Source organism: Mustela putorius, unplaced genomic scaffold (genome assembly GCF_011764305.1).
Source record: "Mustela putorius furo isolate JIRA1106 unplaced genomic scaffold, ASM1176430v1.1 tig00003834_pilon_pilon_pilon, whole genome shotgun sequence".
Classification (NCBI taxonomy): Eukaryota; Metazoa; Chordata; class Mammalia; order Carnivora; family Mustelidae; genus Mustela; species Mustela putorius.
The window spans coordinates 29,161,923-29,177,550 of NW_025421987.1; positions in this window are offsets into that span (position 1 = coordinate 29,161,923).

Genomic DNA, 15,628 nt, shown 5'->3' on the forward strand with positions numbered 1-15,628 from the left:
TTGGCATCAGATCAACAAACACATTGTTAAGATCACTGCTGAGGATTTGCTGCCTATAATTTGTTTTAGGAATTTCATAGCTTCAGGTTTTACATTCAAGTCTTCCATTCATGTTGAGTTAATTTATGTGTGTTGTGTAAGTGTATACTTTCATTCTTTTGCTTAAGGCTGTCCAACTTTCCCAGTTCCAGTTATTAAAATTACTGTCCTTTCTCCATTGTATGTTCTTGGCTCGTGTGTAGTACATTAATTTCTGTATATGTTCAGGTTTATTTCTCAGCTCTTAATTCTGTTCCATCGATCTTTGTGTTTGCTTTTATAGCAGTACTATACTGTTTTGATTATTATAGTGTTTTGATACAGTTTGAAAATAGGGAACATAATTCTACCTTTCTTCTTTCTCAATTGTGCTTTGATATTCAGGGTGTTTTGTGGTTCCATACAAATATTAGAATTATTTGTTCTAGTTCTATTAAAAATGCTATTGTTAAATGAAACAAGATGGGATCAGGAGGGAGACAAACCAAAAGTCACAAAACAAACTGAGGGGGTTGGGGGGGGGGGGTGTAGGGAGCGGGTGGTGGGGTTATGGACATTGGGGAGGGTACGTGCTATGGTGAGTGCTGTGAAGTGTGTAAACCTGGAGATTCACAACCTGTACCTCTGGGGCTAATAATACATTATATGTTTCTAAAAATATAATTATTTTAAAATGCTATTGTTTTGTTGTTGTTGGTGGTGTTTTTCCCAGTTTAAAAACTTTTATTGGCTTGTTGTTGTCTACAGAGGAACACTTCTAGTTTCTTACCTGGGAGCACCAGACCCCCTGAAGTGCAGTTGATCTTTTATGTTTCAAGGTTGTTTGTTTGTTTGTTTTAATGTTTTAAGTTTTTGTTAACAATATTTTGAAATACTGGTTTCAGGAGGAGAATTTGGTGATTCATCACTTACATATAACACCCTTTTGCATCAAATCTACAAATTGCTTTGGGCAATTTACATTATGGACATTTTAAAGATACCATTCTAATCTGTGGGTATGATATAGCTTTCCATTTGTTTGTATCCCTTCAATTTCTTTCCATCAGTCTTGTAGTTTTCATAGAACAGGTCATTTACCTCCTTAGTTAAATTTATTCATTGGTATTTTATTGTTTTGGATGTAATTATAAATTGACGTGTTTTCTTAATTTCTCTTTCTAATAGTTCATTATTAGTGCATAGAAGCACCACTGATTTCTATATGTTGATTAATATCCTGTAGCTTTTCTGAATAAATTTTTTAATTTTAACAGTTCTTTGGTGGACAGCTTATAGTTTTCTATATATAGTATCATGTCATCTGCAAATAGTGTCAGTTTTACTTGTTCCTTTCTTATTTGGATGACTTTTATTTCTTTCATGCCTGAAGTTTGGATTCTCAGTACTATATTGAATAAATGTGGCAAGAGTGGACATAATCTTGTTCCTGATTTTAGAGGAAGAGCTTTCATCCTTTCACTGTTGATTGATGTCAGCTATGGGTTTGTTAATATACGGCCCTTATTATGTTGACGTATGTTCCCTCTATACCCATTTAGTTGAAAGTTGTTATTATAAATAAGATCGAATTCTTCAAATGCTTTTTTGCATCTGTTGAAAAGATCATATAAGTTTTGAATTTCATTTTGTTAATGCGTATCATAATGATTTTGCAAAAGTTGAAACATCATTGTATCCCTAAAATTAGTCCCAGTTGATTATAGTATATGATCCTTTTAATATATTTTTGAATTAAGTATGCCAATATTTTGATGACAATATTCACATCATGTTCATCAGAGATATTGGCCTATAATTTCTTTTTTCACATGGTTTTCTTGTCTGGTTCTGGTATTGGTAATGCCGGCCTTATAAAATGGTTTGGAAATATTCTCTCCTTTTTAGTTTTTTTTTAAATAATTTGAGAAAAATAGGCAATAAATCAAATTTATTATGTCTTAATTAGTTTTCTATGTTGAACTTATTAACTTATTACATTTATTGTTCATTTTTCTATATACCTTTCCTACCCGTTTGTGAGCTCTATCAGTTCAGGGATCTTTATCTTTCATCTTGTGTCTTCCAAGTATCTCTACAAGTATGAGAGATGCCATTTTATAGACACCTCTTAGACATCTGTTGTACATTAAATAAATATGTAACGCAGTCCTCTTCTACCATTATGTAGCTTGTCTTTAAAATTTGTTTTTGTTATTTATATATATCTTGAAGTTTTTAATATTTATTTTCAGTGTTGTTAAATTTAAGTTGTAGTTTGGCTTTTTTTGTCATGACATATTTTCATAATCAATGTTAAAACTTTCTTTTCCAAAATTTTAATTTTTCTTATTAAACTTACATGGGAATTTAAAATTTAAAAAAAAAAATCCGTATGGTTGGTCAGTTGTCTCAGTATTACTGATTGAATCCCTTTGTACTGATTTTTGTTGTACAAAATCTTGTACCATATTTTTAGATAAACATTATTTTATTATTTTCACTGTCTATTTGCCTTTTTTTTTTTTTGTTAATGCCATATTGTTTTAATTGCTAAAGTTGTATCTTCCTCTTTTCATTTTCCGAAATTATATTGATTATTTTTGGATCCTTCCCCTTTGATATGAATTTGAGAATTATCTTGTCATAGTCTATGAAAAACTCTTTTGGAATTTTCTTTGGGATAACACTGATTAATAGCTTGCTTAGGGAGAAAAACATCTTCACATTATTGAATCTTTATCCTTTCTTTTTAATTTTTTTATTGCAATGTAATAGTTTCAGATGAACCATATTAATTTTATATTTTTTATATTATAAAATGATCATCACAATAAGTCTAGTGAACATCTATCACCATACACAGTTATAATTTTTTTCTTGTGATGAGAACTTTTAAGGTCTATTTTCCTAGTAACTTTCAAATATACAATGCAGTGTTATTAACTGTAGTCTCTATGTTGTTGATTACATGTCATGACTTAGTTATTTTATAACTGGATGTTTTTGTCTTTTGACCCTTTTCACCAATTTTGCTCACACCCACCCCTGCCAGTCTGTTCTCTGTATCTATGTGTTTTTGTTTTTAGATTCTACATATTAACTAAGTTCATATGGTATTGGTCTTTCTCTGTCTGACTTATTTCACTTAGCGTAATACCCTTAAAGCAAATGGTAAGACTTTCTTCACTTTATGGCTATGTAATACTTGTGCATATGTTTGTATGTATATGTATATATGTATTTATAGGTATGTATGTGTGTGTATACATATATATCACACTTGCTTTATCCATTCATCTGTTGATGGATACATAGGTTGTTTCCATGTCTTGGTTATTGTAAATAGTGCTGCAATGGAAGTGTAGATATGTTTTTAATTTAACATTTTCATTTTTGTCAGATAAATTGCTGGATCATATAGTATTATGATTTTTAATTTTTTTAAAGATTTTATTTATTTATTTGACAGTTAGAGATCACAAGGAGGCAGAGAGGCAGTCAGAGACAGAGGGGGAAGCAGGCTCCCCACCAAGCAGAGAGCCCGATGTGGGGCTTGATCCTAAGACCCTGGAATCATGACCTGAGCCGAAGGCAGAGGCTTTAACCCACTGAGCTACCCAGATGCTCCTGATTTTTAATTTTTTGAAGAAAATCCATATTGTTTTTCATAGTGGTTATATCTATTTACAGTCTCCCAAGAGTGCACAAGGATTTCCTCATCTCCTTGACCTCACCGGCACTCGTTATTTCTGTCTTTTTGATTTCTGTCTAATAGTGATTTTAAGTTTATATTTCCCCAATGATTAGTGGTGTTGAACACTTTTCATGGGTTTCTGCACTTCTTTTTTGGAAAAATGCCTATTCAGATCCTCTGCCCTTTTTTAAACCAACTCATTTTCATTTTTTGCTATTAACTTGTATGAATTTTTTACACATTTTGGAAATTAACCCCTTATCAAATACATGATTTACAAATGTTTTCTCTCTTTCAGTAGGTTGCCTTGTGATTTTGTCAATGGTTTCCTTTGTGTGGCAGAAACTTTTTAGTTTGCTGTTGTCCTGTTTGTTAATTTTTGCTTTTGGTATCAAATCCAGAGGAAAAAAATCATTGGCAATACCAATGTTAAGGAGCTTACCCACCTATATTTACTTCTAGGAGTTTTATTGATTTAGGCCTTATATTCAAGTCTTTACTTTTGCATATGGTTATCCAGTTTTCCCAACACCATTTATTGAAGAGAGTATCCTTTTTCCATTGTATATTCTTGGTTTCTTATCATAAATTAAATGATCATATATGTGTGGGTTTACTTCTGGGCTCCCTATTCTGTTCCATTGATCCGTGTGTCTGTTTTTAATGTCAAAATCATACTGTTTTGATTCCTATAGCTTTGTAATGTAGTTGTAAACAGAATTCATATTTTCCCTCTCTCCATATTACAGGTTTTCTTTAATGTCAATAATTCTTTCTACTTTTATCTCTGAATTTCTTGATCATATAATTAACTTAATCTTAGCTACTGATAGTATGTATTGGTCCTGTTAAAGACTATTTTTCTTAAGTCCTGTTACATTTCCTTAAAGATTTTTTTTTTAAGAACAGCTATAGTTTACAACAAAATCGACAGAAAAGTACAGAGGCTTTCTATATACTCTCTGTCCCCACATTCCTCTATGTTCTGCCTATATATTTGTCCTTATCCCCACCTTGGTAACCATTAATCTTTCTTCTTTCTCCATAGTTTTGCCTTTTTCATAATGTCATATAGTTAGAATCATACATATTGGCTTCTTTCACTTTGTAATAGGCATTTAAAGTTCCTCTATATATCTTCATGGTTTGATGACCCATTAGTCTCGAGGGCTAGATAATATGTCATTGTCCATACCTATCATAATTTACTTAATATCCATTCACTGACTGAAGGACTTCGTAGTTACTTCCAAGTCTGGGCCATTCTCATAGGTGTATAGTGGTCTGTGATTATTGTTGCCTAAATCATTTTGGTATGGCAACTTTTTGTTTAAGAGTTTTAATCTTTGGGCGCCTGGGTGGCTCAGTGGGTTAAGCCGCTGCCTTCGGCTCAGGTCATGATCTCAGAGTCCTGGGATCGAGTCCCGCATCGGGCTCTCTGCTCAGCGGAGAGCCTGCTTCCCTCTCTCTCTCTCTGCCTGCCTCTCCATCTACTTGTGATTTCTCTCTGTCAAATAAATAAATAAAATCTTTAAAAAAAAAAAAAAAAAAAAAAAAAAAAAAAAAAAAAAAGAGTTTTAATCTTTTTTAGTACCCTTAGGGATTGTAGGACAAGATTGCATGGCCCCTTTTTTCTCTTGTGTCTATTTTGGTAGTTAATTGCAGTCTGCAGATTTATGATAAAAAAATTACTTGTTTGGGCTTCATACATAGAATAATAAAATGTATAATATTTATAGGAATTTAGAAAGCCAAATCTATGTTAAAAAATATTCATATTCTTCAGGTATTACGAACAGAATAGAAATGCATTTATCAGCTCTAAAGCCAAAGACAGTTTGAACTATGTTCCCAAAGTCTGTTCAGTTCTTATGTTTAATTTAATAATAAGGATATGTTCCCATTTTATTGAACTTTATCTGATTCTTTAACTGTTGACTGGATTTTAATTGTTGTTTGATTCCATATTAATCTTCAAGCCAGGTCCAGATATTTTCTTTGCATCTAGTAAGCAAAAATGGGGATTAACAAGGTTTACGAGGTGAATTAATGTTATTGGTCATAGAGATATCACAAACTCCATGTTTTCTAGGAAAAAATATAGCAAAATAATGGGGTTAGACAAATGACTTTTTCCATAGTCCATCTTGGGAAATGAGAAGATTTTCATATGGCATTTGAGATTTGGACCTCATGCACACATGATCATGTTAAAGGAACTCTACTAATCATTTGGAAATTCTATTTCTGTTATTGCTTGATTAAAGACACGGTGTGATGCTCAAAGGATGCTCCATTATTTTCTCAGTGTTTCTTCTTGATGAAATTTGTTTTCAGTGGATAAATTGTGAGTCAGATATGAGACTAGTTGCAGCTGTTGTGCATATTTAAACACAGCCAAGGAATAAGATTACCAAATTGGATAGAAATTTTGTATTTGTACCTCTCTGTATAAACACAATAGACCATTTACTAAATTATTCTGTTTCAAACTGTCTCCTCAACACCTGTGGAAAACATAAAGAAAAGGAATGGAAGGCACTGATACGCTTACTCTGACAGAAGAAGCAGAATATCATGATCCAGTCATGCTTTGGAAAGCTCCTTGACTCCAAGGATGTATTATTTTTTTAATTTTTAAGATGCTCTTTTTTAAACTTTGTTATTTTTTAAGTAGGTTCCATGCCCAACATGGAGCTTAAACTTAGAACCCTGGTATCTAGAGTGACATGCTCTACCAACTGAGCCAGCCAAGTGCCCCTGTTTTTCTTTTTTTTTTAAACATATAGAGTTCACATGATAGCCATTTTTAATTTAAAAAAATAGTTAAAATTTTTACATTAATTTTTTGTAAGGATGAGGAAAGGCAGAAGGAGAGGGAGAGAACTGTACTTCCTATAATAAAATATACAACCTGAAATGAATGTTTGCTATGTGGTAAGTCATGTGCGGAACTATTACAAGGCTTACCTTGTGTAGTCTCAGAACAAATTGCAGATGAAGAAAGACTGGTTCAGAGAGAAGTGACTTGCAGAAGTCTATGGAGTTAGTAAATGGGAGAGCTGAGATTTGAACCCAGGCAATCTGAGTCCAGGGCCATCATTCTACATTTGCAGGCCAGTGGGCAAACTTGGAACTGTGAATGTATACCAACTCTGTTACTTATGTCTCGTCCATGTATTTAGAAGGAGTACCACCAGCCTCTATGAAAGCATCTTCTTCAGGACACTATTCTAACAACATGGGTGTTTTATTATGCAAAATATCTGATTAAGAGGGGACAGGTACATATCTCCTTTTTCAAGCTGAAGCTTAAGTAAATAAAGTCAATCATATTTAGATAAATTTCTTGGGAAAAGTAGTCAAACTAGTAATGTCATATCTCTATTTCCTCTATATATTTAAATTTATCTAATTGAAGTAAAGTCCTCTAGATACAATGATCATTGTTTTCTTCATCATACCGATCTTATATTAAACACTCACACAAATATACTCTTGTTATTTTCAATTGAATAAATTTCAAAACTGGAAATAATTGTAGGCAATTTTATTCTCAGTATAATGTGAAAGAAATGTAATTTTTTGTTTAAGGAAACCAATAATAAGAAAGTAACTTTCAGTTTTTCGAAAGAAAAAGGACCAACTTTTTTGGATTGTGTGTATATAGGTTTTTAAGAAAACATATATAAGTGAAACTTCCTGTTACAGGTACCTAGAGTCCAACCACCCATCTGTCATTGTACTTTTCATAGCTGCAACTTTACATTAATTTCCAATAACATGATTAACAGCTATCACTTCTAACACTAAACTAGAGTCTCCCTGGGCAAATGGCTATGCACCCTTGCACCCTAATGCTTTGCATAGGTTCTGGTGGGGATTAAGCTATCAAAACAACATATAAAATGAATCAAATGTTCATGTATGTATGATTCATGTAACGTACCTCATGAAAAAATTAATTGTTCTTTTTAATTAGAAATTATGTCTTGTGTAAAAATATATGGTGATCTAGGAAGAATTGACTAACGCATAATAAAATTATTTTGCCTTTATAGAATGACAACTAATTGCAACTGATACTTTTTTTTAGTATATATAATTTATGGGTCATTTTGTTTTCTTTTTTAAGGCTCTATTTTGTTTAGAATGGACTTTCCAAAGGGAACTAGATCTAGGGGGAAATAGGATAAAGATGATTACATATTTTTTATATCTTAGAAAGCAAAGAAAAAAATGATTCAGAATACAAAATTTTTTCAAGCATGGTAAGATACTCATCATGGTTTGAAAAGTAGCTCTTAAAATATGCAAGCAATGTACAGATTCCTTGCATAAATATAAACACCTCTTGATGGTCAGAAATAGCACTCCCCTCTCAATTACCATTGTCCAATTTCCCTAGTTCTCATTCTGTATGACTCCCTATTATAGGACTGTGTTTGGGAGAGAGAAAAAAAATATTGGGTAAGTACTTGAATTCTGAATTAAGCAATTTTTTTTGCTATTTTAATCTGAATAATTCTACAATATTAATTCTATAGATAAGTCACTTTAAAATATGGCCCAGTTGTTGCTTTGGATATATTCATGATGTTTACAAGTGGCTGGCTCTTTTATATTCACAACCAATGCTATTATTATGTTACTACAAGATGAGTCATTGTTTCAATACTTCTACTAAGACTAAAGAATGCATTCAGGCATGTTCAATTGATTAGAAGTAAGTCGCCCCTACGACAGCAGATTTTTTTTCATTTCTAATTTTCAAAACAATATGTTTTTGATGAAATGTTCCAGATCAACAGACGGTCTTAAAGAGTGATGGCCTCTCAGAGCCCTCAAATACAGCCAATGAGAAGGATTTCTTCATGAAATTCCACCTGTTTTGGAGAATGATTTCTTCAGAAGCTATGAAAAGAAACATTCTGTTGTAAAAAATACTTAGCACCCTTTGAGATTATGAGGTTTCTTGGAAGACATATACTTTTCTTCCGTCCTTTCTTCCTTTTATTTTTTTCAACAAATACATTGATTCCAGGAACCATGTTGCATTCTGGGAGTGTAAGCATGAAGGGGATTCAGTTCCTATTCTTCAGGGAGTTACAATCTATTCGATGAGATGAACAACAGCTAAGAAGAAAATCCTCAGCAGAATATCACATGGCTGTCAGTAGATTTTTAACCTATTATTATATAATGATGACAAAGCACTTATTTGAAAGGCGCTACCAAAGATGCATCATACAATACAAATTTTAAAGGTTCTAGTATCTTTATATACTGAAAAGAAAGTGGTCACTTTTTTTCTTTTGCCTGTTAGAGGTGACTTTTAACTATAGCTGAACTCTAGATGTTTTAATAACATATATTTAATAATGTGTTTAATGAGGAGAACTATGATTTGAAAAAAAACACTGAACCCTGAGTATCTTATTTGGGTTAAAAGCTATAGGCATGAAACTAGGTTGGAGGATCTAAAAATAATTGATACTGCAGAATAATGAATCTGAAACAAATCAGATTTCCTCCTCAGAACCCCCTCTAGAGTTTCGTTGAGGAGATTAAGGTGGTACTTGGATATAATTTAGTTTTACAATTTTGTTTTCTGCCCTTGTTTGTATACTTTTTATCAATTTTTACATCTCTTTCTCTTCTTGTGGTAAATAATATTGCCTAATGAATGTATTGAACAGATCACTCTAAATGCTGGGTACAATTTGTTTTTCCTTCTAGGAAGGCTTTCTTCAGGAGACTCTCAAATATATCTAAAAGCAGTCCTTGATTATGCATAATTTATTCACTACTTGGCCTTCCATTTGAAATTTCTAAAAATAAACTAGAATTAATATTAGAATTATTTAACTTGTATGTGGAGATTGGTGAAGAGGGATAGAGAATCCCTTTTATGTGGTGTTAATCCATTACTATGAAATATCTCTTAAAAGTATTTCTGTTATGTAAATATATTAAGTATGAAATAATCCATAGCCATAATAGAAAAGCCCATATTTAACCATTCTTAGTACTTTAGCAGAGGTGCTGATATTTTTACAGATTTTTTTTTACATACTTGATGTCATACTATTTATACATGGTGTTAATCCTTTTTAAATTAACATTGAGGGTTTTTTCCCTTTCTAGTTAAATATTCATGTTAATGGCTGCATTACATTACATGATACGGTTCATTTCTCAGTTCTTGGATTTTTAAAGTTGAACCCATATTTCAAAGTATTAAATATTTTCTTTTATTATTTTGAACTTTCAATATACTCTGATCATTGCTACAATTCAGGAAGCACCCTAATCTTATCAAAGGTCAGTCCTTCCACTTGAGCTCCAGATCCCAACCTATCTCATCTTTCAAGGTTATTAATTCTGCAATTTCTCTCTCTTCCACACCATCAACTCCTCCTTCTCTATTGAATTATCTTCATCAACATAAAATATTCTTTAGGCTCTTTCATCTATTAAAAAAAAAAAAAACCCTTCCTTTAAAATATAACCACATTTCCTTCTTTCCTTTTACAGCACAGCTCCTTGAATATGTTGCCAGTAGCTTTATATTCACTTTATCATCTGCATTTTCCCCTTCATTAAGTTCAGCCAGACTTCTGCTCCTGACCATTCCACTGAATCTACTCATACCCCATCACCAGTAACCATCATATTACCAAATACTACATGAGCTCTCCCCATCTCTTAAATTACCCTATCACTAGATTCATTCTATCTAGTTTGACCACTCTTATTTTATGAAAAAAACATTATCTTAGGTTTTTTTCTGTGTGTATTATACTCTGTTGGATTTTCTCTTTACTCACTGTTCCCCCTCAGTTTCTCTGGCTGGCTGCTTTTCTAGATCTCTTTTTCAGGACTCAAATTTGTTACCATTTCCTTCTCTGTTTATTGCCTCTTCTAGAAAATCTTTCATCCACTGCTATGCCTTTAAATACCTAAATATCAAGCTACATCTTCAACCTTATCTCTCTCTCTCTCTCTCTCTCTCTCTCGAACTCCAAATTCATGGCCACCTGCTTCTTTACATCTACGTATAAATATCTTAAAAGTCTTTTGAAGTTAACACATCCCAAGTTACACTCCCAGTCCACAATATTCTTTAGTTATACACACCTCACTAATGTTGCCACCATCTACCATTCGCTTAAGCCAAAAAAGAGTACTAGGTACTGTTACTCCTCTCCTATGTTAATCCCCACAGCAAAAGTGCCAGGAAATCCTCCCGCCTTAACTGATGATGTTCCTTATACTTACAGTTTTCGTCTCCCTCCTACTACCTTAGTCTCTCCCACAAGATCCTCCTCAACATTTGCCTAGTTTGTACACATGACTGTTTACCATCCACTTACTAGAAGCATCCTTATAAAACAAAAATTACCTTTTGTCCTGCTTACCTGCTTAACCCCCTGTGTTCACTTCTTACTGCATTTACTATAAAATCTGAATTCAGTACTCCGTCTTTTAGATCGGAAATTAATCAGAACCTGTAAATCCCAATGACTTTGCTTTGTCTCATAGACTTTCCCTGCATTTACTGTCTCTGCCCACACTGTGACTTTTCTTGCTCTTGTTTTAATATGCCAAGTTTTACAGCCTTTCTGTTTGTTTCCCACATTAAGCACATCTACTACTGCTGGCTCCTACTTTTTATTTATTTCCCAACCTAAATGTCACTTTTTTTTTTTTTTAAGATTTTATTTGTTTGTTTGACAGAGAGAGAGGCAGTGAGAGGGGGTTAACACAAGCAGGGAGTGAGAGAGGGGGAAGCAGGCTTCCCGTCCATGAGGGAACCAGATGTAGGCTCGATCTCAGGACCCGGGAGCATGTCCTGAGCCAAAGGCAGGCACTCAAGGACTGAGCCACGCAGGAGCCCCCTAAATGTCACTTTTACACTAAGGCTTCCCTTTTACAGCCTGCGAAAAGCAGCTCCTTTGTCTCTCTTTCATATTATCTAGTTTTATTCTTATGAAACTGATACTTTATTTTAACATTTTCAGTCTCCTGTGAGAACACCAGCTCTATGAAAGCAAAGATCTTATGACATTATTCTCTGCTGTATAACCAGTGCCTAGAAAATGTGTGAAATTCAGTGCATGAAATGGAATATCTTTGTATAGGCACATCTTTGTCTGCATTTTTGATATTATTTCCTTAGAATAATGCCTCTAAATGGAATTATTGTATTCTAGCCAAGTGTTCTCTAGGAGCTTTGTACCTATATTAGGGTTTCCAGATGTAATGAGAACTATAAAACACTCAGTTAAATTTGAATTTTAGGTTAACATTGAATAATATTTTAGTATAACTATACTCCATGCCATATGTGGGATATACTTATATTAAAAATTACTCCCTATTTATCTGCAATTCAAATTCAACTGGGTATCCTAATATGTTACCTGGTTATCCTATATTCATTCCCAGCTAACATGGATAAGAATGACGTCTTGCTCTCCTTTTTTACCATGCAGAAGTGCATGCAGCCCCTCCCCTATCCCTACAGACATACACACATACACATATCAGACACAGGACCACTAAAAATAACAAAGAAATGTAAATCTGTAGTTAGATTATAATCTGTTTTACAAGAGATAACTTTTATTTCATTGTAATCTTACTTGAAGATTTATTCATCCCATACGTTACCACCAGTGCTCAACACATGTTTCGGACTCCAGGTATCAATCTTGATAAGGCCATAAAGTTGTTTTGAATTGAATGGACTTCTTGAACTGGTATTTTCCCAGGTAAGCAACAATGTGGAGGAAACCTGATTCTCGCTAGGGTGATGTGGTATGCAGGTAGAAAAATGACCAAAATCCTGACATTTATGGAAGCTAGAAAATATTATTAGAATCAAGAGTCTGGGATACGTCAACTCACTGAAGATGTTTAAACACACACACACACACACACACACACACAATCTCTGGGATGATAGTTTATGATCTAGAACTTCCTAAATATTCACTTAATACTTTTTGGGTTTTCTTGGTTATTCCATAAAGGAATTTCACTCTATGAACAGACACGATTATACATATAAATATATATTACTAATATATATATAATTATAATATACAAATTATAATTCTATTATTGTAAACATATATAAAATAATATATAGTATTAATATATGACAGTATTGTATATTATATATAATATATAACAATATTATATATCAATATTATATATGTGTCTTTTGGGAGAATAACAAAGAGAGAATTAAAATTAACATCATTGTAAGCTTTCCTTTTGTTGTTGTGTTTTTGTGTTATTATAAACTCCTATAAGAAAAATGTTAGCTAAACTGAGAGAATGCTATCAAAATGTATTTTTGTCATATATTTCTTCATTAATCCACGATAAGCCTCTACATGTTAGGAACTTGAAAAAGAAATATAAAAACCTAGGAGCCACATTAAATGAAATGACAACATTGAAAACTCTGAAGTAGAAAAGAATTCTCATTAGGGGGTCTCTGCATTTTAAAAGCCTTAAACTTAAAATTGCTGCAAGTAATTTTCATGAATAGCTGAAATTTTTGGTTTATACCAGATTAGAGACTGCATTAGGTGCTTAGAATATCCTGTCTATTGTCCTCAACAAGAAAGATTTGACTCTTTGATTTAGTCTTTCCATAAAATGTGGTATTTTCTGAGTTCTTAATATTATTTGTTGGCAGTTCCCTTCTATCACCTGTGACTTAAATCAGCAGGGTTGATCATTATCATGAAAAACAGAGGGAAAGGAAAGAGGTAAAAAGAGCTATACTAGAATACCTGACCTCAGTCTGTAACCATTTTCCCTTTATATTCAGCATAACAAAATAAACAATTATATTCAATCCCACCTTTATCAGGTACTAGTAACAATGGTTCATATGCATTGAGTGTTCACTATAGTGTGTATGTGTGTATTGCTAAATATTTAAACTAGTATTGAAAATGTAAGCTTTCTTTTCACTTACATCCAGATGAGCATTGTTTAATAACAATAACCTAGAAAATTCGCCAAGAAATCATATAGAAGCTAGTGACCCACATTGCCATAGACTGTTTTTCTCTATGTTTTCAAGCCCCCAAACATCCTTGCATTCTGGTTCAGGGTGTCAAGGAAAGAGCAAGTTCTCTGCTCTGAGATGTTCTGGACTTGAACACTTTTCACCGCATGTCAGTGAATAACTGTAACTCCTCTGAGTCTTAATTTCTACTTCTAATATAGAGATTTGATTATTTAATAAAGAAAAAATGACTGGCCTTAAAAAAAGCACTTAAAACCACCATACTTAATACATGTGGTAGGGATTCAAGAAATGTTCTCCATTCTCCTCTTTCTTCAAGAAGTCCAAGAACCACCACTCACTCTTATTGAGTTCATATTATGTGCCAGACAATACTATTTCCTTTATATTGTTTTAATCCTCACAATACTTCTATGAAGTAGTTTTTATTAATTTTATTATTCTCATTTTGTATAAGTAAAAAATGAAATACTGTGGCTCAAACATATTAGTCCCCCTCAGGTGTATCTTATTCTACTTTGGCTCCCATATCTTCCTGGGTGTGTAAAATTTGGCTGTATGTTCTTTTTTAAACATACAGTGTACTAAAAATTGTGCTTCAATTCAAGGATTGAAAGTGTCTTCTTTGCCTAAGTATAATGCACTATGTTAGACAGTGGAAAAATACAAATGTCTGAGTCTCTGTCCTGAAGGAACTTAAGATTGGAAGCAATTTATCTTAGGTCAAACCTCAAATTCATTGACTGAAGAATGAGGCTTATTCTACAATCACCAGAACAAGAAGGAGAAAACAACCATGTTGTATTCTCTTGGGCTATTAGAAATTGCTAATATAGATAAATTGCCAAGACATGCAGCTGAGAATTTATATACATGCTAATGAAATCTGGTCACCAGAGCAATTTACTGAAGTTAAGGCAACTCAATTAGAAGAAAAAGAATAATGGACATAGAATTAACTCAAAGAAGTAATTCTAAATGTAGACACAGAGTTCAGTTTTCCTTTTATAATGTGGGGTGAGGTAATAAAATTTAGACCTGAATTTATTAGTATTTAATCCCAATTATAATAAAAACTTGAAAAAATAAAATTTAGTTTTGTTTCCCAGAAACATTGGAGTTTGAGTTGAGAAGTTAATTTGTTTTGTTTAATATGAGTATCAAGTATTCTCACCTGATTATAAGAGAAGTCCCAGAGTGATATTTTAATAAAATGTAATTAGAAACTGATAAACTGATGAACTTTATACAGCTTAACGTAAACCTCATATGGTACAATAAATGCAGATTTAACACTGTTTGTTGTAGTCTATATACTATTCAGGGCCTGAGTAAGAGCATTATTTTAAGTATCAAAGTAATGGCACATTAGACAGGGTGACTTTAAAATATTGAACAGTATACATTCACACTGTAGAATAGAAATTCTATTTTTCTTTTCTGAGTTTTAGAAAGGGTTAGATTGTCAACTAGTATTTGAATTATTTATTTTAAAACAGCAAGATAGGGCGCCTGGGTGGCTCAGTGGGTTAAGCCGCTGCCGTCGGCTCAGGTCATGATCTCAGGGTCCTGGGATCAAGTCCCGCATTGGGCTCTTTGCTCAGCAGGGAGCCTGCTTCCTTCTCTCTCTCTGCCTGCCTCTCAGTGTACTTGTAATTTCTCTCTGTCAAATAAATAAATAAAATCTTTAAATAAAATAAAACAGCAAGATAGATGTATTGGATTGAATGTGAAACTATCTCTCATTTTGGCTGCTCACTGGCCAAAATATTATCTATTTTACTTTATATATAAATACAAAGTATTTATATTTTATAATTTAATTTTATAATTAAACACAAAGTATTTATATTTTATAA